Source organism: Pecten maximus, chromosome 1 (genome assembly GCF_902652985.1).
Source record: "Pecten maximus chromosome 1, xPecMax1.1, whole genome shotgun sequence".
NCBI classification, from domain to species: domain Eukaryota; kingdom Metazoa; phylum Mollusca; class Bivalvia; order Pectinida; family Pectinidae; genus Pecten; species Pecten maximus.
The window spans coordinates 30,191,574-30,216,660 of record NC_047015.1 but is presented as its reverse complement, the minus strand read 5'-3'; the positions used below and the strand labels follow the sequence as shown (position 1 = coordinate 30,216,660).

Here is a 25,087-nt window from a genome sequence, read left to right as displayed (position 1 = left end):
ACGCTATGGTTCGGACTAAACCTGTTACACACGCTATAGTCCGGACTAAACCTGTTACACACGCTATAATCCGGAATGAACCTGTTACACACGCTATAGTCCGGACTAAACCTGTTACACACGCTATAGTCGGGACTAAACCTGTTACACACGCTATAGTCCGGACTACATATATTACACACGCTATAATCCGGAATGAACCTGTTACACACGCTATGGTTCGGACTAAACCTGTTACACACGCTATAGTTCGGACTAAACATGTTACACACGCTATAATCCGGAATAAACCTGTTACACACGCTATAGTTCGGACTTAACCTGTTACACACGCTATAATCCGGACTAAACCTGTTACACACGCTATAGTTCGGACTAAACATGTTACACACGCTATAATCCGGAATAAACCTGTTACACACGCTATAGTTCGGACTTAACCTGTTACACACGCTATAATCCGGACTAAACCTGTTACACACGCTATTACCCGGACTAAACCTGTTACACAGGACATAGTCTGGACTAAACCTGTTACATACAATGTACACTATAGCCCGGACTAAACCTGTTACACACGCTATAGTCCGAACTAAACCTGTTACACACGCTATGGTTCGGACTAAACCTGTTACACACGCTATAGTCCGGACTAAACCTGTTACACACGCTATAATCCGGAATGAACCTGTTACACACGCTATAGTCCGGACTAAACCTGTTACACACGCTATAGTCCGGACTAAACCTGTTACACACGCTATAGTCCGGACTACATATATTACACACGCTATAATCCGGAATGAACCTGTTACACACGCTATAGTCCGGACTAAACCTGTTACACACGCTATAGTCCGGACTAAACCTGTTACACACGCTATAGTCCGGACTACATATATTACACACGCTATAATCCGGACTAAACCTGTTACACACGCTATAGTCCGGACTAAACCTGTTACACACGCTATAGTCCGAACTAAACCTGTTACACACGCTATGGTTCGGACTAAACCTGTTACACACGCTATAATCCGGAATAAACATGTTACACACGCTATAGTCCGGAATAAACCTGTTACACAGGATATAGTCCGGAATAAACCTGTTACACACGCTATAGTCCGGAATAAACCTGTTACACACGCTATAATCCGGACTAAACCTGTTATATACGCTATAATCCGGACTAAACCTGTTACACACGCTATAGTCCGAACTAAACCTGTTACACACGCTATGGTTCGGACTAAACCTGTTACACACGCTATAGTTCGGACTAAACATGTTACACACGCTATAATCCGGAATAAACCTGTTACACACGCTATAGTTCGGACTTAACCTGTTACACACGCTATAATCCGGACTAAACCTGTTACACACGCTATAGTTCGGACTAAACATGTTACACACGCTATAATCCGGAATAAACCTGTTACACACGCTATAATCCGGACTAAACCTGTTACACACGCTATTACCCGGACTAAACCTGTTACACAGGACATAGTCTGGACTAAACCTGTTACATACAATGTACACTATAGCCCGGACTAAACCTGTTACACACGCTATAGTCCGAACTAAACCTGTTACACACGCTATGGTTCGGACTAAACCTGTTACACACGCTATAGTCCGGACTAAACCTGTTACACACGCTATAATCCGGAATGAACCTGTTACACACGCTATAGTCCGGACTAAACCTGTTACACACGCTATAGTCCGGACTACATATATTACACACGCTATAGTCCGGACTACATATATTACACACGCTATAATCCGGACTAAACCTGTTACACACGCTATAATCCGGACTAAACCTGTTACACACGCTATAGTCCGAACTAAACCTGTTACACACGCTATAGTCCGGACTAAACCTGTTACACACGCTATAGTCCGGACTAAACCTGTTACACACGCTATAACCCGGACTAAACCTGTTACATACGCTATAGTCCGAACTAAACCTGTTACACACGCTATAGTCCGGACTAAACCTGTTACATACGCTATAATCCGGAATAAACCTGTTACACACGCTATAGTTCGGACTAAACCTGTTACACACGCTATAATCCGGACTTAACCTGTTACACACGCTATAACCCGGACTAAACCTGTTACATACGCTATAGTCCGAACTAAACCTGTTACACACGCTGTAGTCCAGACTAAACCTGTTACATACGCTATAATCCGGAATAAACCTGTTACACACGCTATAGTCCGGACTAAACCTGTTACATACGCTATAATCCGGAATAAACCTGTTACACACGCTATAGTCCGGACTAAACCTGTTACATACGCTATAATCCGGAATAAACCTGTTACACACGCTATAGTCCGGACTAAACCTGTTACATACGCTATAATCCGGACTAAACCTGTTACATACGCTATAGTCCGAACTAAACCTGTTACACACGCTATAGTCCGAACTAAACCTGTTACACACGCTATAGTCCGGACTTAACCTGTTACACACGCTATAATCCGGACTAAACCTGTTACACACGCTATAATCCGGACTAAACCTGTTACACACGCTATAATCCGGACTAAACCTGTTACACACGCTATAACCCGGACTAAACCTGTTACACACGCTATAGTCCGGACTAAACCTGTTAAAAATGTGCGTCATTGGTGACTGTTTGCCTAATGCTGTTTCCTTCTTCCTGAAATTGCTTGTATTTCGTGAATTACGAGTGTGTACGTAATGAACTCCATACACTTATACACCAGGTGGGTACTGTAACCTACACGTTCCGGTGGACGTGAAAGATGTGGTCGATCTTATGTTGAATTAATGATCTGTCTGAAAAATACTTCACTTTTATGCTTGACATTTGAAGTTTACATATTTTCATTAGAATATGCTTATATCATTTGCTTTGTTTATAGCTTCACCTTCAGCCAAAGTTTTCCCGACAGTTTCTACATTCAATGTTTTGTTCCGAGCATTGACGGAATTAGCCGAGATGTTGTGATTGCGACCGGATGTTGACATCATCAACGTTTACTAAGTTTGCTAAAATTTTAGAGAGAGCTTCTTTTATCTGTTTAGAGTAACCACCATTTCCCCCAAAAGGGTGGTTGCAGAAATATTTATATCTAATTGCACCATGGTATTTTGTGTGATTGTTGTGTGATTTGAACACCTCTATAGTCCCCGTCACTATCAGATACCTGTATACTACTACAGTACAGATCTATAGTCTACACTGGTTTGTAGTTTGCCGGAGCTTCACTCAATCATTAGTATTTGCTTTTATAACATGTCAATGGTAAAAGCTAATGGAATTTTGGACACCCCTAGCATGCTGATGTGATAGTATTTATACCCTGTATATATTACAAACCATTTCACCACGTTCTTCTCCCGTTCTCCACCCTATGCTCCAGATTTAAAAACGAAGTCCTCTAAATTGCCAGATTTCAAAAATAGGCTGTTTACCCCCATTTTATAAATACAAAAAATAAAGTATTTATTTATTTTTCAAAATCCGTTCAAATGACACGTCGTTTAAAACGTTCCTTTATGACGCTATACAAGCGTGTAGCTCTGTGATATGATAGTTACCGATATATGTAGCTCTGTGATATGATGGTTACAGGTACATGTAGCTCTGTGATATAATGGTTACCGGTACATGTAGCTCTGTGATATGAAGGTTACCTCTGTGAAGCTGTGATATGATGGTTACCGGTACATGTAGCTCTGTGGTATGATGGTTACCGGTACATGTAGCTCTGTGATATGATGGTTACCGGTACATGTAGCTCTGTGATATGATGGTTACCGGTACATGTAGCTCTGTGATATGAGGGTTACCGGTACATGTAGCTCTGTGATATGATGGTTACCGGTACATGTAGCTCTGTGATATGATGGTTACCGGTACATGTAGCTCTGTGGTATGATAGTTACCGGTACATGTAGCTCTGTGATATGAGGGTTACCTCTGTTATATGATGGTTACCGGTACATGTAGCTCTGTGATATGAGGGTTACCGGTACATGTAGCTCTGTGATATGATAGTTACCGGTACATGTAGCTCTTTGATATGATGGCTACCGGTACATGTAGCTCTGTGATATGAGGGTTACCTCTGCGATATGATGGTTACCGGTATATGTAGCTCTGTGATATGAGGGTTACCTCTGCGATATGATGGTTACCGGTACATGTAGCTCTGTGATATGATGGTTACCGGTACATGTAGCTCTGTGACATGATGGTTACCGGTACATGTAGCTCTGTGATATGAGGGTTACCTCTGTGATATGATGGTTACCGGTACATGTAGCTCTGTGATATGATGGTTACCGGTACATGTAGTATTATGGTCCAACTGACAATATAACGTTAATGATAAAACTCTGGCAGTGTTATACACGGGACACCAGCCGCCGCCTGTCATATCAGGACATTTATACAAGCATGGATATATATATATATATTTAGTTTTAAAAGTACAATATTGATATTGATTTTACCTTTTTATAGGTTTTCTATTAGTATATTTCTGTAATATGTGCGGTATTTTGGTGTTTGTGGTGTTAACTATTAGTATATTTCTGTAATATGTGCGGTATTTTGGTGTTTGTGGTGTTAACTATTAGCATATTTCTGTAATATGTTCGATATTGTGGTGTTTGTGGTGTTAACTATTAGCATATTTCTGTAATATGTTCGATATTGTGGTGTTTGTGGTGTTAACTATTAGCATATTTCTGTAATATGTTCGATATTGTGGTGTTCGCAGCCTCAGTACAAACGCTATTTCCGGAACAGGTAAATCATGCTGATGTCATCATTAAGTGCATACAGGGAATGCACTACGAACACGATGCGTTTACAGTGACCAGTATGTATGGCTCGTTAGCACAAGGCCATCTCTCTCAAAACATTGCTATTTTAAAATGATACTTTAATTTCGTTTTGGGCACGACTCGACAAACACCGATAGTATATTTATTCCCCACCGATGCAATTCGAATTAAATAAACAAATCATGCTTTATAGGCACGTGAATTGCTGATTATGTTTCATTTGTGATTTGAAATTCATTTATACGCATTGCGTTATTGTTTTCAGTAGATTCACCTGTTTTCAAAAGTGTGGTAAAATGGACATAGATTTTCATGTCCACGGAAGCACTAAATTGTCACCATTCATTACAAAGAGCATCTTGTAAATTTATTTGAATGAAATAAATTCTTGTGTATTGAACGTTTTCACAGCACTGATGCGTATACACCTCATATGTCAACGTTTAAAAGTCGTTTATTTAACAATGTCTGTCTGTGTTTACTGACTGAACATCCTACGTGCGTGCAGGGTGTATTTTAATAAGCCGACGTTGGAAAATGATACTGGGATTAACCGAGAGCCGTGCTTACATATCTCACACTTGTTGTCGTCAGGTTTCCAGAAAAGTGGCAATGTTACTCTGGGAACCAGGCGGAAGTGTAGCAAATCATTAATCTGATGGATTATCACGTCTCGTATCATACTCGTGTCTACAAATGTCATACAAATAGTTCACTTAGACAGGGATCGATGACTTAGCGATGCTGATGTGGATCAGACGTGGATGATGATGGCACCACTGGCCGTATAACTGCTCCACAAATTCACACTTAGTTCCCGGTAACTTGGATCATCGTCGGCTATGTTTTTATCCTTATAAATCTAGTACACTGAATCAAACATATACACCTTAAAAATTACACTACACTCCTAACCGAAGTCTCCAATAGCTATAGACGTACATCTAACCCATTGCCAATATCTATCGACGTACATCCATCACACTGCCAATAACTATCGACGTACATCCATCACACTGCCAATAACTATAGACATACATCCATCACACTGCCAATAGCTATAGACATACATCTAACCCATTGCCAATAGCTATAGACATACATCTAACCCATTGCCAATAGCTATAGACGTATATCTTACCCACTGCCAATAGCTTAAAACGTACATCCATCACACTGCCAATAACTATATACATACATTCATCACACTGCCGATAACTATAGACATACATCCATCACACTGCCAATAGCTAAATATGTACATTAATCACACTGCTAATAGCTAAATATGTACATTCATCACACTGCTAATAGCTATAGACGTATATCTTACCCATTGTCAATAGCTAAAAACGTATATTCATCACACTGCTAATAGCTATAGACGTATATCTTACCCATTGTCAATAGCTAAAAACGTATATTCATCACACTGCTAATAGCTATAGACGTATATCTTACCCATTGTCAATAGCTAAAAACGTACATTCATCACACTGCCAATAGCTATAGACGTATATCTAACCCTTTGCCAATATACGTTGGCCGGGTGGTTAAAATGTCCGGAAAACAAAAATAACAAAAACAAAAATCTGGTTAATTGTGATACTTTATATTTTCTGTTTGTAAACTATGTACGTGCATTATTTTTATTTGTAACGTAGATATGTGATTATGCACATAATCTTGCCACTGTCAATAGCTGATCAATGAAATCACCGTTTACAAAACTTGAATGGCAATTATCAAGATGGCCGTCGACTTGACACTGATACCTGTCGATGCAGAAAACAACCATGGGGAGCACGAGAGGAGAAATGAAGTGAAGCGTTAGACAAGTAAATAAGTTTGTTTTGACCTTATATTTGTTAACATCAAACCCTGTAATTGTAGACCGTCACGTTTTCTGTGTAGCGAATAGACATTTTCATTTGAAAAAAATGTTCTCGATCGTGTCCGACTAAAGAAAATCCATCCCTTTTCAGAGTTTCGAAGCTGCGCGTAAAAGAAATTTACTACAATGTACTCTGTCCAAACCGGACTCTGTCCAATCCGGATACTTGTTGGTGTCATGTTAAAGGTTACTATCTTAACTTTGGTATGACTTGTTGGTGTCATGTTAAAGGTTACTATCTTAACTTTTGTATGACTTGTTGGTGTCATGTTAAAGGTTACTATCTTAATTTTTGTATGACTTGTTGGTGTCATGTTAAAGGTTACTATCTTAACTTTTGTATGACTTGTTGGTGTCATGTTAAAGGTTACTTTCTTAACTTTTGTATGACTTGTTGGTGTCATGTTAAAGGTTACTATCTTAACTTTTGTATGACTTGTTGGTGTGAGGTTAAAGGTTACTATCTTAACTTTTGTATGACTTGTTGGTGTCATGTTAAAGGTTACTATCTTAACTTTTGTATGACTTGTTGGAGTGAGGTTAAAGGTTACTATCTTAACTTTTGATTGAGACTATCGCCATTGAAAAATCTTTTCTTGTAAAATGTTGACGACACTTTGAATGAAATTGACCAATTTGTGCAGGACGGGGGAGTTCCAGACCTTTCTCTATATATTAGTGTATAATCGGTCTTGGAATTATAAACGTGCTAAGCACCCATGCCCAGTACCAACACATGTATACCCATATCTAACCAACTACTGATAGCAAGTGATTAAAACATCTGTAAAGTAACTCGCAACGATTTATGTACTTTACATGCAGTTCTGTTGTATAAAAGGTGAATATCCTAACGGTGGAATGTATTGGTTGAAATGTTGAAATCAAATTGATGATTTTGCGTTTATTTACACGAACTTTATCTTTTTTGTCAGGAGCGGTCGCCTGTATTTGTGTCTCCACAAGAACATATCTCAATGACATCCAAAATTGGACTTTGGAATGCGATAACATTGAACAGGATAAATATAAGAAAAACTTAAATTAAAAACGGAAATATAAGTATTAAACCGCCTCCTTCGGGAAGTCCTATAATTCCCACAGGATTGCAGACAAATTGAATAAAACTTTAACCCAAACAAGGAAATCTACTACTTGAATAACTCAGTATACATGTATACCATAACGTTTTATTCTCCACTGACTAAGTTTGAAACAATTGATGAATATGATGAAATATCATATTTCTGGAGCACGTGACTTCGTTATGAAGTTCAGTCATCGTCAATTAAGTGTAAGTTGGGAACTAACATTAGTCATCACTATTACATCTAAACGAACTATCTTATTCTTTTGAAACTTAAGACTTCTGTTTTCCGGTCTTTTGCTTAACTTTACTTTATTATTATCGATGAAACAGATAAGAAAAACAGATATTACAAACTCTGAAGAAAAAGGAACAGATTTATTGACGAAGCTAATGCATATAGCACTTAAAAGAGACTTACACAAGCTACAGTTTGGTTCTTGTTTTTATGTTATGTACACGGAACATTAGCGATAAAAAGGAAGAGTGCTGCAGCTCCGTAATGGGACAGATGCTTATAAGGATATACGCGTGTTATCAACCGCCACACCGGCAAAGACACGCGCTCTTTGAAAGCTTTTGTTTTTGACTTTGTTGTCGGATAATAAGAGACAATGATTGATTTGTATCTGATGGTTTTAGCTTGCACGACGCAGAAGATCGGCATATACTGCTGTGTAATCTAGTCAGTGGGTACCTAGGCAGGGTCATTATGACGGCGATAGGGGTTGTATTTATGTAGGGAGAGATTTCTTTTGAAGGTAGTGATGGTATTTAGGGAGGGATGGTTTTAACGACGGAGAGGTTGGTATTTGTTGAGGGAAAGAAAGTTATTATGGTGTTTTGTGTTCACACTTGTATAACGAGAGGGAGAGAATGTAAGTCTTGTATGGTGGATGCACAGAGAAATAGAGTCCTGTGTGGTGGATGTGCAGGAAAAGACGGTCTTGTTTGGTGTTTGTGGGCCGGGAAGAGAGGGTCTTGTTTGGTGTTTGTGGGCCAGGAAAAGACGGTCTTGTTTGGTGTTTGTGGGCCAGGAAAAGACGGTCTTGTTTGGTGTTTGTAGGCCGGGAAGAGAGGGTCTTGTTTGGTGATTGTGGGGGAAGAGAGGTGTTTTGTTTGGTGATTGTTGGGGAAGAGGGTGTCTTGTTTGGTGATTGTGGGGGAAGAGAGGTGTTTTGTTTGGTGATTGTTGGGGAAGAGGGTGTCTTGTTTGGTGATTGTGGGGGAAGAGAGGTGTTTTGTTTGATGATTGTGGAGGGAGATAGGGTCTTGTTTGGTGATTGTGGGGGAAGAGAGTGTCTTGTTTGGTGATTGTGGGGGAAGAGAGTGTCTTGTTTGGTGATTGTGGGGGAAGAGAGTGTCTTGTTTGGTGATTGTGGGGGAAGAGAGTGTCTTTTGAGGTGACTGTTAGGGAAGAAAGGATCTTGTGCGGTGGATGTGGGGGAAGAGAGTATCTTGTGTGGTGATTGTTGGGGAAGAGGGTGTCTTGTTTGATGATTGTGGAGGGAGATAGGGTCTTGTGTGGTGATTGTGGGGGAAGAAAGGGTCCTCTGTGGTGATTGTGGGGGAAGAGAGGGTCTTGTATGGTGAATTTTGGGGAACTGATATTCTTGTGTGGTGGATGTGGAGGAAGAAAGGGTCTTGTGTCGTGCATGTAGAAGAAGAGAGAGGGTTGTGTGGTTGATGTAAGGAGGATAAGGTCTTGTGTGGGGGATAAATGATCTTCTGTGGTGGATGTAGTGGAAGAGAGGGTCTTGTAAGAAGGATATTCAGGAAGAGAGGGTCTTGTAAGAAGGATATTTAGGAAGAAATCGTTTTGTAAGAAAGATATTGAGGATAGGAGGGTCATGTAAGAAGGATGTTGAGGAAGGAAGCAATCTAATTAAAGTTAAATTAAATTCCACTTCACTACGATACACTTCAATACAAGATCTAACGATACCCCGTAGGATTTCATCTCAGCATGACCTTTGAGCTTCAAATATAAGCCAATGAAAACGAGCCAATGACGTCATTAATCAACCAATGACAAAGAGTCTTACACGAGCATTCGGTTGCGTCTCCTTAGTATTTGCGACTCAATTCAGTGCTTGATTTAAAATACAGTAACGCAAAATTTCACAAACATAACTGCATTATGTCAATGACCATGGTAATACAAATATTGCTAATCCTTTGGACGTTACATTGAAAGGAAAACAGAAAACGATTATTTAGTAAACATATCTCGTCGACAGGACGGATTGTGTTGCCAGCTGAATTCGAAATATACCCTTTCAAACTATTTTTTTTCAAGACGCTGCTATCTTCACTGTCTATCTCTCGTACGATGAAGGAAAAACCAAACGGACAGCACACGTTTGTTAAATTATAAATTCGTTGAGGTCTCTTGGTGAGCCGGAGTGGGCGAAGCCTTGTTGTTTACCGTTGCTATCGACCATCGGAATACCTCGGGAACCTTGTGTAAGTATTTATACTTCCGTAGACTGGATTACCTGCCGTAGTTTTTCTACTCTCAGCTAGGCTTTGCTTCGAAAATACAAGATCCTGACCAAGATGGCGGCCTGACCTGTCTTCGTATTCATGAGCGCAGCCTAGCGGAGAGAAATGGTACTAAGGCAGATAATCCAGTCTAACTTCCGAAGAATGAAATCACACCGACAATTTCATAGGCGACGCGTTGATTGGCTGAGCTCAACGGTCATCCTGAGATGACCTCCTACGGGGCATCGTTAGATCTTGTATTGCAGTGTATCGTAGAGTATCGAAGAGGAGTGGAAATTGCAAGTCTAATTTTAATTAGATTGAGGAAGGAAGGGTCTTGTAAGAAGGATGTTGATGAAGAGAGGGTCTTGTGTGGTGGATGTGGTGGAAGAGAGGATTAGAGGGTATTGTGTGGTGGAAATAGAGTATTAGAGGGTATTGTGTGGTGGAAGTAGAGGATTAGAGGGTATTGTGTGGTGGAAGTAGAGAATTAGAGAGTATTGTGTGGTGGAAGTAGAGGATTAGAGGGTATTGTGTGGTGGAAATAGAGGATTAGAGGGTATTGTGTGGTGGAAGTAGTGGATTAGAGGGTCTTGTGTGGTTGATTTTTTTAGAGGATTAGTGGATATTGTGTGGTGGAAATAGAGGAAAAGAGAGAGAGAGAGTCTTGCGTGGTTGATGTAGAGGAAGAGGGAATTTTGTGTAGTGCATTAAGAGAAGACATGGTCTTGTGTTGGGTTTTGTACATTGCATTATGGAGGTCATGGAGTATCTACATGTATCTTACGCCGGTTGGACATTTTACCTTTAGTTATATTTTAAAGAAAACATTTGGCAACACAGCCGGTAGCTGCACATAAGAACGAAAAGTAACTGTAAAAGTACCAAATAATTATACATGCAATAGAGATATTGTAATATAATTTAAAACCACACTTCAAATGTTTTTATCTAGCATAGCACATGAATAATTTAGACTATTTGGCTTCTTGTGAATTTCTCTGGACGACTGTAAAAGTACAAGTACATATAAAACCGGGCCTGGAAGAGTTGTTGGCCGCACTTGACTAGAGTTCCCCCGCAAGTCCGGATCTAATACAGCCCAAACCTACCTTTCCACGGAAGTATGACCTCGTTACTCACAATTAAACTGTCTACGGTACGTCCACTCTCCGTACGGAGGTTAACTGACCACAGCCTCAGTATCTGTACCAACAAATCTCGTCCACTGTCTGTACGGAGGTTAACTGACCACAGCCTCAGTATCTATACAACAAATCTCGTCCACTGTCTGTACGGAGGTTAACTGACCACAGCCTCAGTATCTATACAACAAATCTCGTCCACTGTCTGTACGGAGGTTAACTGACCACAGCCTCAGTATCTATACAACAAATCTCGTCCACTGTCTGTACGGAGGTTAACTGACCACAGCCTCAGTATCTATACAACAAATCTCGTCCACTGTCTGTACGGAGGTTAACTGACCACAGCCTCAGTATCTATACAACAAATCTCGTCCACTGTCTGTACGGAGGTTAACAGATCACAGCCACAGTATCTATACCAACAAATCTCGTCCACTGTCTGTATGGAGTTAACTGATCACAGCCTCAGTATCTATACCAACAAATCTCGTCCACTGTCTGTACGGAGGTTAACTGATCACAGCCACGTACACAGTATCTATACCAACAAATCTCGTCCACTGTCTGTACGGAGGTTAACTGATCACAGCCTCAGTATCTATACCAACAAATCTCGTCCACTGTCTGTACGGAGGTTAACAGATCACAGCCTCAGTATCTATACAACAAATCTCGTCCACTGTCTGTACGGAGGTTAACTGATCACAGCCTCAGTATCTATACAACAAATCTCGTCCACTGTCTGTACGGTGGTTAACTGATCACAGCCTCAGTATCTATCCCAACAAATCTCGTCCACTGTCTGTACGGGGGTTAACTGATCACAGCCTCAGTATCTATACCAACAAATCTCGTCCACTGTCTGAACGAAGGTTATCAGATCACAGCCACAGTATCTATACAACAAATCTCGTCCACTGTCTGAACGAAGGTTAACTGATCACAGCCACAGTATCTATATATACCAACAAATCTCGTCCACTGTCTGTACGGAGGTTAACTGACCACAGCCTCAGTATTTATACAACAAATCTCGTCCACTGTCTCTACGGAGGTTAACAGATCACAGCCACAGTATCTATACCAACAAATCTCGTCCACCATATAACGATTCAAGTCTCCTTTTGTCCTCACTGTATATTACATTGTTTTTCCTATAAGATCCCAAAACTGTTTCCTTTACTTTTTATTTTGAGAAAAATGATGACCCCACAATAAAACTCTATATCATTTCAAATTTCGGTTATCGTAAATCTGAAAATCTGGCTCAAAATAGGTTATGTTTGGCATCACTGGAGAGGTTATAGTATTTTCTTTAATCCGAACCATAGATTGAAAGAATCTCGGGCTTAATTGTGGTCAGAATCGCACATAAAAACAACAAAAACGTATTTTGAACTTTGAAAGACGATGTTCCCGCCCTTATTAACAATACGTCATCTAGGGGCTGGAGACTGGGGGAAATGATTCATTCTAGGTCATGGGAACGTGTCCATCCTCTGTAACAAGTATCTCCTCAGGTGTAGTAACCAGCTACCAAAGAGGTCTCTAAAGATCCCCGTTATTCTCTCAATTTACTACAAATCGGAGGTGTATATCTATTGAACTCGTCCATGTTTACTACTGCTGTCAGTAGTTATTTGTTGCCGAGCATCATATACAGGTAAGGTATATATATATATACATATAGTCGATATTGATAAGTAAAGCGTGACAAAGGTAAACATAGTATCCTACCTTAGAAGTCATCAGGTACGAATATTGATTAGAAAGGATCACTAATTACGACCGACCACTAATTACAACTGGCCAGGGTGGAACACATCTATATCTATATCTCATCAACCCAAAACCGCCACATTCGGATCACTGGGGCTAGGTCTGATTAAATCTACATTACCTAACCTACTAAAATTGTGTCACAGTTATAATTCAGATGAACATCGATATTATAACATTCCATATAAACGAGTCTCTGCTTTTCGATATGATTGCCAAAAACTGTATTCTACTACATGTATTCAGAGATGGCCAATGTCATTGATTTTGTCAACTGTATTTTACGTTCTGAACACGTGCGTTTGCCTTCTTTTTTTTTTATTATCAAAGCAGCTCCGGTATATTTCTATGAACCATTCGATAAAGTACGGTAGTACTACAGTGACAAATTTCAAACATATATGAAAAACATCCCCGTCGACATCTCCACTATAGATTTGATTTGACGTCAATCTCACTGATGAGCGTGATTCTGAGGTTCGACAACCAGTGTACACTCCCACATTCATAGTGAAAGTGTCTATTGAAAGAAATGGAAAATATCAAACCCATCGCATCTACCACCATCAAAAAGGGAAAAATAGATGAACACTACTATACTACTAACGAAGCAATTTCAATAAATCAATTACGTCAGGAAACATTTTGGTCTGAAGTGGGAAACTTTTATTTGAATAACACGTCTTGATAGCACAAACGAAAGTGTTCGACTTACGTAACACAAAATACACAAAGGATGTCTTTACAGTTTCTACATTACACTACAGAAGCTGGTACAGTGTGTGTATTACACTAAGGAAGCTGGTACAGTTTGTGTATTACACTAAGGAAGCTGGTACAGTTTGTGTATTACACTAAGGAAGCTGGTACAGTTTGTGTATTACACTTAGGAAGCTGGTACAGTTTGTGTATTACACTAAGGAAGCTGGTACAGTTTGTGTATTACACTAAGGAAGCTGGTACAGTTTGTGTATTACACTTAGGAAGCTGGTACAGTTTGTGTATTACACTAAGGAAGCTGGTACAGTTTGTGTATTACACTAAGGAAGCTGGTACAGTTTGTGTATTACACTAAGGAAGCTGGTACAGTTTGTGTATTACACTAAGGAAGCTGGTACGGTTTGTGTATTACACTAAGGAAGCTGGTACAGTTTGTGTATTACACTAAGGAAGCTGGTACAGTTTGTGTATTACACTAAGGAAGCTGGTACAGTTTGTGTATTACACTAAAGAAGCTGATACAGTTCGTGTATTACACTAAGGAAGCTGGTACAGTTTGTGTATTACACTAAGGAAGCTGGTACAGTTTGTGTATTACACTAAGGAAGCTGGTACAGTTTGTGTATTACACTAAGGAAGCTGGTACAGTTTGTGTATTACACTAAGGAAGCTGGTACAGTTTGTGTATTACACTAAGGAAGCTGGATACAGTTTGTGTATTACACTAAGGAAGCTGGTACAGTTTGTGTATTACACTAAGGAAGCTGATACAGTTTGTGTATTACACTAAGGAAGCTGGTACAGTTTGTGTATTACACTACAGAAGCTGGTACAGTTTGTGTATTACACTAAGGAAGCTGGTACAGTTTGTGTATTACACTAAGGAAGCTGGTACAGTTTGTGTATTACACTAAGGAAGCTGATACAGTTTGTGTATTACACTAAGGAAGCTGATACAGTTTGTGTATTACACTAAGGAAGCTGGTACAGTTTGTGTATTACACTAAGGAAGCTGGTACAGTTTGTGTATTACACTAAGGAAGCTGGTACAGTTTGTGTATTACACTAAGGAAGCTGGTACAGTTTGTGTATTACACTAAGGAAGCTGGTACAGTTTGTGTATTACACTAAGGAAGCTGGTACAGTTTGTGTATTACACTAAGGAAGCTGGTACAGTTTGTGTATTACACTAAGGAAGCTGGTACAGTTTGTGTATTACACTACAGAATCTGATACACTTTGTGTATACACTACAGAAGCTGGTACAGTTTGTGTATTACACTAAGGAAGCTGGTACGGTTTGTGTATTACACTAAGGAAGCTGATACAGTTTGTGTATTACACTAAGGAAGCTGATACAGTTTGTGTATTACACTAAGGAAACTGGTACAGTTTGTGTATTACACTACAGAAGCTGGTACAGTTTGTGTATTACACTAAGGAAGCTGGTACAGTTTGTGTATTACACTACAGGAAGCTGGTACAGTTTGTGTATTACACTACAGAAGCTGGTACAGTTTGTGTATTACACTACAGAAGCTGGTACAGTTTGTGTATTACACTAAGGAAGCTGGTACAGTTTGTGTATTACACTAAGGAAGCTGGTACAGTTTGTGTATTACACTAAGGAAGCTGGTACAGTTTGTGTATTACATTACAGAAGCTGGTACAGTTTGTGTATACACTAAGGAAACTGGTACAGTTTGTGTATTACACTAAGGAAGCTGGTACAGTTTGTGTATTACACTAAGGAAACTGGTACAGTTTGTGTATTACACTAAGGAAGCTGGTACAGTTTGTGTATTACACTAAGGTAGCTGATACAGTTTGTGTATTACACTAAGGAAGCTGATACAGTTTGTGTATTACACTACAATGCTGGTACAGTTTGTATATTACACTACAGAAGCTAGTACAGTGTGTGTATTACACTTAGGAAGCTGATACAGTTTGTGTATTACACTTAGGAAGCTGATACCGTTTGTGTATTACACTAAGGAAACTGGTACAGTTTGTGTATTACACTACAGAAGCTGGTACAGTTTGTGTATTACACTACAGAAGGTGGTACAGTTTGTGTATTACACTAAGGAAGCTGATACGGTTTGTGTATTACACTAAGGAAGCTGGTACAGTTTGTGTATTACACTAAGGAAGCTGGTACAGTTTGTGTATTACACTAAGGAAGCTGGTACAGTTTGTGTATTACACTACAGAAGCTGGTACAGTTTGTGTATTACACTAAGGAAGCTGGTACAGTTTGTGTATTACACTAAGGAAGCTGATACAGTTTGTGTATTACACTAAGGAAGCTGGTACAGTTTGTGTATTACACTAAGGAAGCTGGTACAGTTTGTGTATTACACTACAGAAGCTGGTACAGTTTGTGTATTACACTACAGAAGCTGGTACAGTTTGTGTATTACACTACAGAAGCTGGTACAGTTTGTGTATTAAGGAAGCTGGTACAGTTTGTGTATTACACTACAGAAACTGGTACAGTTTGTGTATTACACTAAGGAAGCTGGTACAGTTTGTGTATTACACTAAGGAAACTGGTACAGTTTGTGTATTACACTAAGGAAGCTGGTATAGTTTGTGTATTACACTACAGAAGCTGGTACAGTTTGTGTATTACACTACAGAAACTGGTACAGTTTGTGTATTACACTAAGGAAGCTGGTACAGTTTGTGTATTACACTAAGGAAACTGGTACAGTTTGTGTATTACACTAAGGAAGCTGGTATAGTTTGTGTATTACACTACAGAAGCTGGTACAGTTTGTGTATTACACTAAGGAAGCTGATACAGTTTGTGTATTAAGGAAGCTGGTATACTGACTGTTCTATACTAAGGAATCTGATATACTGACTGCTCTATACTAAGGAAGCCGGTATACGTAATACATGTATGAAACAGTTACGTAACCATTGAACTTTTACGGTACCAGATGTTCGTATACAGTCGATATGAAAACAATTTGAAAGACAGATAATTATCATGTCGCTAGGACGACATATCATATTTTTCTGATGTTCTTTAGCATTAAACAAAGAAAACCTTTAATTTTTTCGCTTATCAAAACACTGACGTGAGCAAGTTCGATTCCCAGAACAGCCGGTATTTCCGGTAAAATAATATAGTTCCTCTCGTCATAATAACCATTGAGAGCATAAAATGGTTTGAATACAAATTTAAAATTTAACTGTTTATTTGTTTCACAAAAGTGTCATCTTGTCGCGGAATGTTTTTAGTCGATACATTTGTTTGATGGTTTGAAATAAAAGCCGTTATCGAGCATTGATATATAATTTCTAAGTGATGAGGCTGGGATCAAATGGATTGAATCGAGAGACTCTGGTGTATCCACGGAGATGGTTAGGCTTCCATCGACTGGCTCAACATTATTGTCAGAAGAATATCCATTTGGGATTTATAAATTAAAGTTTTCCTGTCAGTAGATGATAACAATTCCAAGGACGTTTCGTTTGAAGCAGATTCCAAGGTGAATCGGCCAGATCAGCGTCGCTATTAATCAACGTTGACGAACTTCGTAGTTTTATCGGAACGGCGCTTAAATAATTATGCGGCAACTTCGTTTTTCTTGGGGGCTACTTTACTGACTTTAAACATATTTTATTGCCAAAATAGAGACAAAAGATTAGGCACAAGTTTTGTCAACTGAAAGATGCCCTCTCCCATCATACAAATATAGTACATTTAAATAGGCATAACCATATAGAACATAGACCATAGACACAGGTTGGCAAGAAAGAGCACGTGAATACACATCAAAATGTATTGCTGGGCTTGATGTAGTTTTGTACATGTCGGAACACAAGAGAGTTTAGGTCTACAGAAAGATATGAATTTTCCAAAAAAGAGAAGTTCTAAATCCAAAACCAAATCTAAGGCATTTAGACTTTGAAACATATTTAATCTTTCCAATTCATACTATTTGTATTCAAAGAAAAAGTGATAGACATTTTCGCAAGGATGTTCGCAGGTGCAAAACGGATCACCAATAAGATTTACTCAATACAGATCATAGAGAACAACCACATCTGTGCCCCAATCTAGTGTGAAATGTTTAACTTTCATCATAACAGTAGTAGGTTTGTGGAGATTGTTGTACATTTGAAATTATAGAGTTTTTGAATAAATTCCGAGAAGGCAAAAATTGTACAGATAGATCTAACAAGTTCTAGCTGTAATTCTACAATGACGGACTCACTGTAAATTGTAGTATGCAGTCTGATAACTACGATTTGGTTTACTAAAGACATACTGTCACAGAATGTAGATATAGTTATACATAGAAGTGATTATAGTTAAAGGCACCGTGCCACTAATTATCGCTCGTTTTTCCTATTATGGGATAAATCTGACATTTGTTTTATTATTAGCACTGAAATGTTGGTTTTCTGTAGCTAATGCTATCACTTTCCGAGAGAATATACAAAATGATAGCATTTTACCCCTCCCGCGCCTGTTTCCTCGATATTTGTAAAGTAATGCGATTTCTTTGATAGCTTACATTCACATGCAAAAGTGTGGTTACTTTTTTTTTTTATATTGTTTCAGTATTCTATAAACAATCTTTAATCAATAAATTCGTGATATTGTGATGCTGTATAGATCAGATGTAAATAAGCAAGTAGGTCAGTTTCGTAGAAAAGGGATGTAAAACTACAAACCCGTTAGACCTGAGAGGCCTGCGTTCAATTCTCACTTGACTCGACTTTGAATTTGTATTTCTTTTTCTTTTTTTCTCTATATTTCAGATGTTTTGAAAATGTATTTAACATATCAATCAATCTTAGATTTTCTTATCAATAATAAGGGTTGTATTGCTTTATAAATGAGCCTCGTGTAATGTTCATTTGTTTATATAAACTCAAAATTTTGGAAATTTATATTAAATAGGTGTCATTCAACTTTCTAGGCATGACACAATCATTACAACTGTTGAATAGCATTCAGATATTACCACACGTGGAACAAACTCTAAATGCGTTTTAATTGGTTGACACTGAGACCATTAACCATGACTATTTTTTAATCGCATGGTTCAATGCAATTTCATTGGCTAACACTCGAAGGCCGCTTCACCATGTCTGGGAAATAATAACGCGCAAAAAGTAGTTTGCAGTTGTTTTGTTATATTCTTGAAAATATATACTGTATAGATTTTTTTTATCAATTTGTTGTTTTGAAAGAATAAACCTACCTATTTTGTTGTTATGATTTGTAATAAATTATAATATTTCCATACATTTTCGAATTTTTCAGTTTTGCATATTCATTAGCGGCATTTCGATTTAGGTCATATCCTTACACCACACCTGATAATGTGAACAAGAACACATGTTGACACCAAAAATGTCAATTCATCCCCAGAATAATTTTTCTATTGTGGTAGAAACATGAAACACAAATTCGAGGTTGTTGTATATGGTATTCTTTCACTCTCGTTAATTATTTTTCAAATGTTACAAAAAACTACTCGATTTTTTTGTAACTTTTGAAAAATAACTAACGAAAGTGAAAGAAATACCATATACAACAACCACTCGTTGTGAAATCTTTATTTATGGGATTCAATTGCACACGTGTAGATGTTTCTATTCTTTAAAATTATGTCTCGTGTCTTTTCCCCTAAAATAGATATCAGTGAACGAAAACATGCAAACTCAGAAATAAATCATGGATATTTCTGTCAACAGTAGCCAGTTATAAAAAAAAATGAATCATATCTTTATAATTTTTCCAATCTTAAAAGTTTTACGCATTGTTTTCTTTTATGTAAATTATTTACTAATTATTTTTACTTGGTAATCAATCTCAAAATATCAGATTACATCAGAAAGAAAAACAAAACTATTTTTGAAACTGCTCAATTATTGATCGTATAAGTGATAGATTTACTAATGTCGGGTGAGATTTCCTGTAAACTATCCCCTTATCCTCGTCTTTCTATACAGCCTACCCAATCGTATCACTAACTTTCTGAAACATCATGTCATAAACGATATAAACCAGACAAAATATATGTTCTTATTTATGATTCTCTATACTAAATGTGTTCAAAGATAAGAAAACAAACTGATATTGAATTTCTGCCTGGCACAATGAAGCGATGCCTAGAAGGAGCCCGAGTGTATATTAGAGAAAGATTATTAGGTATAGGTATTTGCATGGAGGAAGTAGCTAGGATGTAGTATGTGCAAGGCAGATATATTATATGTTATGCATACTTGTACAATATTATACAATATATTTCTGTAAATGATAAGAACTGCTTTATTATATTCTTGTCATTTGCCTGCACTTTCTACTTGTTTCTTTTTTCATTTTCCTGATTTCCAAATTCGTTTCATTGTATAAAATGCACATACTTAGTATATGTTGCTGTCACATTGCTGAATTAAATTATGGGGGAGAGAGTTTTTATGAACTGCCATAATATGTACCAAATCCTTTTGATTTAAGATGTAACAATATATTTTTAAACAAACTTCAAATCTTTAGTATTTAAATAGCATTTCACAAAAAATACAGTAAAAGCATACATGCTATATGTTTATATAACACACAATTGGAGCATTAATTTGGCCGGATTTGATTTTGTATACGTATTAACACCGATTCACAACCACTATTGATATTTTAAATTCAAAACAAAAGCAGTATTTTTACGTACATAAAATGCCTCTATTGTGTGTTATAGACACTTATAAGCCTAACGGCATGGTTTGCAGGTTTGATTATTTGTGTGTTTTAATTATTCGCTACTACAAAGTAAATTATTGATGATTTTGAGAAGCTAGCTATTTGTCCAGACAAATTTTCAGGTCAACATTATTTTCCTATATAAATTGTAGATGACCCTTAATACCATATCCATGACATAAAATGAAATCAAATTCAATTTTCCCTCGGCCGAACGAAATTCGGCTATTTTACATAATGTGACGATTGCTCGGAGACGTTTTAAGTTTTCTAAAGCAATACCAAGCAGGCAAAATTGGCAAGAAAAGGGAAAAACTTGGAAGCAATAAAGCGAATGACGCTCTCACTTTGTAAATGAATTGTTTACATTATCTTAGCTCAGGATTTATTTGATTGAAAATACCAAGCAATAGGTTCACATATAGACATTTAACGAGGGATTTCTACCATAGTAAAACATGTGCAAGCTAACAAAGCTTTGTATGTGTAGTATGTCTTTACATCACCTATCATGGTCTACAGGCTCGCTATTGCCCTCTCTCCTCGTGTAAGCATCTGATTACCATATTCAATATAGACAAGTCGATATCCAAATATACTGCATTTTAAATCAGTCCTTGTGACTAAATGATGAGCCGGCTCCCAGCAGGACCGTTTTTGTTTTCTTTTTCAGTTATTGTTTTATTGTTTTCCTCAGGTTTCAATTATCAATAGACAAAACAATATTTTTTAACATGTCATATAGCAACTTAAAATACGTGGATCTTTCTTGGCCGAATAACAACTTTGTGAAATTTCCAACTCGGTACATTGTAACTGTTGACAAAGTTTGTTTTGTACCCATTCATTCTTCATTCTCTGGATTATTCTGTTAAAACTTGGTCGGCATCGACAATTTAAAACAAGCATTCCGCGGAAGTAGATGTGTCGCTTGCGCAGTAAGTTTGATTACTAGACGACAAAAAAGATTTTTTTTTCACTTCAAGAAATAATGTTGCATATAAAAGTAAGCAAGACCAGGCTCTCTCAAGTATGCTTGGAATTCAGAAATACAGAGCAGGCGCTTGGTCTGCACGAAGTTTGAGTTTGATCAGCCCAAGGGAAATTGAGTTATCACAAGGAAACGAATTTTCCATTTTAGTAACAGTCACTTTGACCTTCGACCTTCAGCCTGGTAAACTGATAATTGTGTCTTTTGGCTTTTTATAGGGGTCGGATCCGAGTATGTGTCTCCAAGCAGAGCACAAACTAAAATGTCGGCACTTCCTTGGAGACGATGACCGGAACATACTGTGTTCCTATGGGATATCCAATCAGAAACGATTTCCGAATACTGATACTTCGTATTGTTTTCAATCTCATTTGGAAAACTTTTTACCTTGCACTGTCAGCTTTGAGCTTGTATAATTACGGACACGCGCGTGCGAGTGTGTACGTATCGACACACATTCACCTTTACCATAATGTCATCTCCCAATATGAATGATCACTGATCGATCATAGTCCCTATTGGTCGGATCCTGCCCTCGTGACATCTCGTGAATACGTACCTGCTAGACTGCCTTTGGTTGATTGATCAAATGTCGGTAAAAACAATCTTATACTTGACAATAAAGTCTTTTGAAGTTTAAATATTTTAATATGAAAGTTTATAACTTTAAACAATATGTTTCCTGACATTGTAACTTACATTACGTACAGGTTTGGTCTGATGCCGACAAACACAACACAATTATTACAGGATATGTCTATATTTGAGTGGCGTATCTGATAGCTAGTCCCATGTATCGCGACACTAAGACTACCAATAAACAAGATTTGTTTGTTTGTTTTTGTTTAACGTCCTATTAACAGCCAGGGTCATTTAAGGACTTGCCAGGTTTTGGAGGTGGAGGAAAGCCGGAGTGCCCGGAGAAAAACCACCGGCCTACAGTCAGTACCTGGCAACTGCCCCACGTACAAGTGTAGGTTTCGAACTCGCAACCCAGAGGTGGAGGGCTAGTGGTAAAGTGTCGGGACACCTTAACCACTCGGCCACCGCGATAATAAACAAGAAAGGTGACGTTCGAACGACAGGCTCTCGGTCTAAGTTACAGTATCTTAGAGTGTTTCATTGTCAGCCAATATTTGATTCAGTAAGTGTAATTTTACAAGGAAAACAAATCAAGCACACTTAAAACTAATTCATTTCTAACTAGACATTAAGCCAAAGCATATTATTGATGGGATGAGCTACTCTATAGTCATACATAAAGTTAAATTATATTGTCCACCAATTATAGTTTCATATAATTATACACGTTTGATAATTAATGAGATACTATTTAGTAAACAATCAGTAAACATATGGAACCCGTAGTCCCAACGTAGTTAGGGTGACTCAACTCATTTTTATGTCCGATCGGGAAATCGGACTCTGCAGTGTCCTTAATGATTTGATAGTGTTATATACACCATGTCACCCAGCCTACCTATTATGAAAATCGCGTCAACAAAGGAATTCGATCATTATGTAAGGTTTACAAGTTACAGGTGTAAAGTAACAGGGAAATTATCTGACTTGGATAACAAGATAATATCGACCTGCACACAAAGCTAAGCTGGATAGAACGAGGGAAAATATGGACAAACTATAGTTTTAAACAGATACCCAACGAACACTACAACTCCCTGTTGTATAAGGACATATAAAATGATTAGACAATGGCGTCGACCAGTAAAACTTCTCCGGTGTCTTCACCGACCGCCATCTATCGAAACTGACTGTTATAGGATTTTTTCCCCCTAATAGCATTCAGGATCTGTCAAGGAAATCGTGATTTCGGTAACAAGCCCAGGAATATCGAATCAACTTTGACATGTTAACACCATAGGGCTGGGATGTAACTTAAATCGTTTTAAGATGATAAGATTTTTAGTAAAAATTGATTGCCCGGACATTGAAGCTGATTTACCGAAAGGACGAATTTCTATTAGTAAATCAGCTCAAACAGGATCAAATGTCATGTGAGATAAGCAGAGGATGGCGGCTTTGGTTTTAGGTCTCCCGTGGATGAGCTGATCAACACATTTATAAAAAAAACGCCACCAAACGTACTTTAAAGAGAAACAAACACACAAATAATCTGCACGATTTTCCCATGTGAGCTAAGGAAAAATTTCATTGGATCTGTAAATAAGACGGCTCAGAAAAAAAACAAAAAAAACAAAAACAAAACAACACCTGGTGAGTTCGCAAGTTGCAACGAGTAACAAGCCAATGAAGGCAGACTATTGCAGTTTTTAAATAGATAATTGCGGAAATATAATCAATCCGGTCATTAACACTCCCTGACTTCTCAATAAGGTTCGATTTAGACTCGGAGTTTCAACGAGCACATTTCTGATCGACATCTCGTAGGGAGAATAGAAAGAAAGCTGGAGTTTCGATGAACCATCTAAAAAGGGCAAGTCATAAATAGGATTTACGGCCCGTCAAGCCAAAACAGACGTCATTGAAAATTCGGATGAATGCATTTAGAAAACATAGAATTCTTAAACTGTCAACAGAATTTCAAAGAAACACTTTATTATTTGGAATTATGAAACGGAAAGGCAGACAAACCAAGTGATCCTGACTAGGTACACGAACAGAGTCAGAGCGCAACTAATTTCCAACGTCAACAATACATCAAACACAGATTTGAAGTTTGAAATGTGATGTAAGAAATAACTAGAATTGTAAGCCGATAGCTGACTAACACCCCCGCTTCCCTGTTATTTACAAAGTAATTTTTATGGTATTTTGAATTTTTATAAACTTAGAATCCTTTTTGGATGAATATTAAATCAGCCAAACGACTGAAGGGTTATGGCTCTTTATCGGAAAATCTGTTTATAATGGCGTTTTACCATAGCAACCATAATTCCAAGAAAAAAATTCATGCATACATACACATGACCCTTTATATTTGTGTGATTTTACTGGAATCAGATCACCAGTTTAGGAGTTGTCCGGACAAGAAAAACCTGCTGAGAGACCAGAAACATTGGCAACAAAATTTTTTGAATTTAAACATCTACATGCACATTCTACAATCTGCCTACCAGTTAATGCCCCCATCACACTAAGACAAAGACCACGAAGACCGCACTGCGTCCTTAAAATTTCGAGAAACGCAGCGGGGTCGTGGCAAAAATGGAGAATTTTGCAGTTGTCACGTTCATATTACGCCCTCATTACGTCCTTGCTGGGTTCTTACTACGTCCTACACGTTTCCACTAAGACCTTATCTCGCGCATGTTCGCGCGTGCACCACGCTCTGTGTGTTCTTAATACGCTCTTACTACGTCCAAAAAGATCTTTCTACGCGTGCATTACGTAATTACTACGTTCTCTCTG

General features: G+C 38.1%; 1 protein-coding gene across 1 annotated transcript in view; it reads right to left on the bottom strand.

Annotated features, from left to right (window-relative positions):
* LOC117329793 (ras-related protein Rap-2c-like) overlaps positions 1-25,087 on the bottom strand; it is a 97,915-nt gene that overhangs the window by 4,964 nt on the left and 67,864 nt on the right. The gene's annotated exons all lie outside the window — the stretch shown is intronic.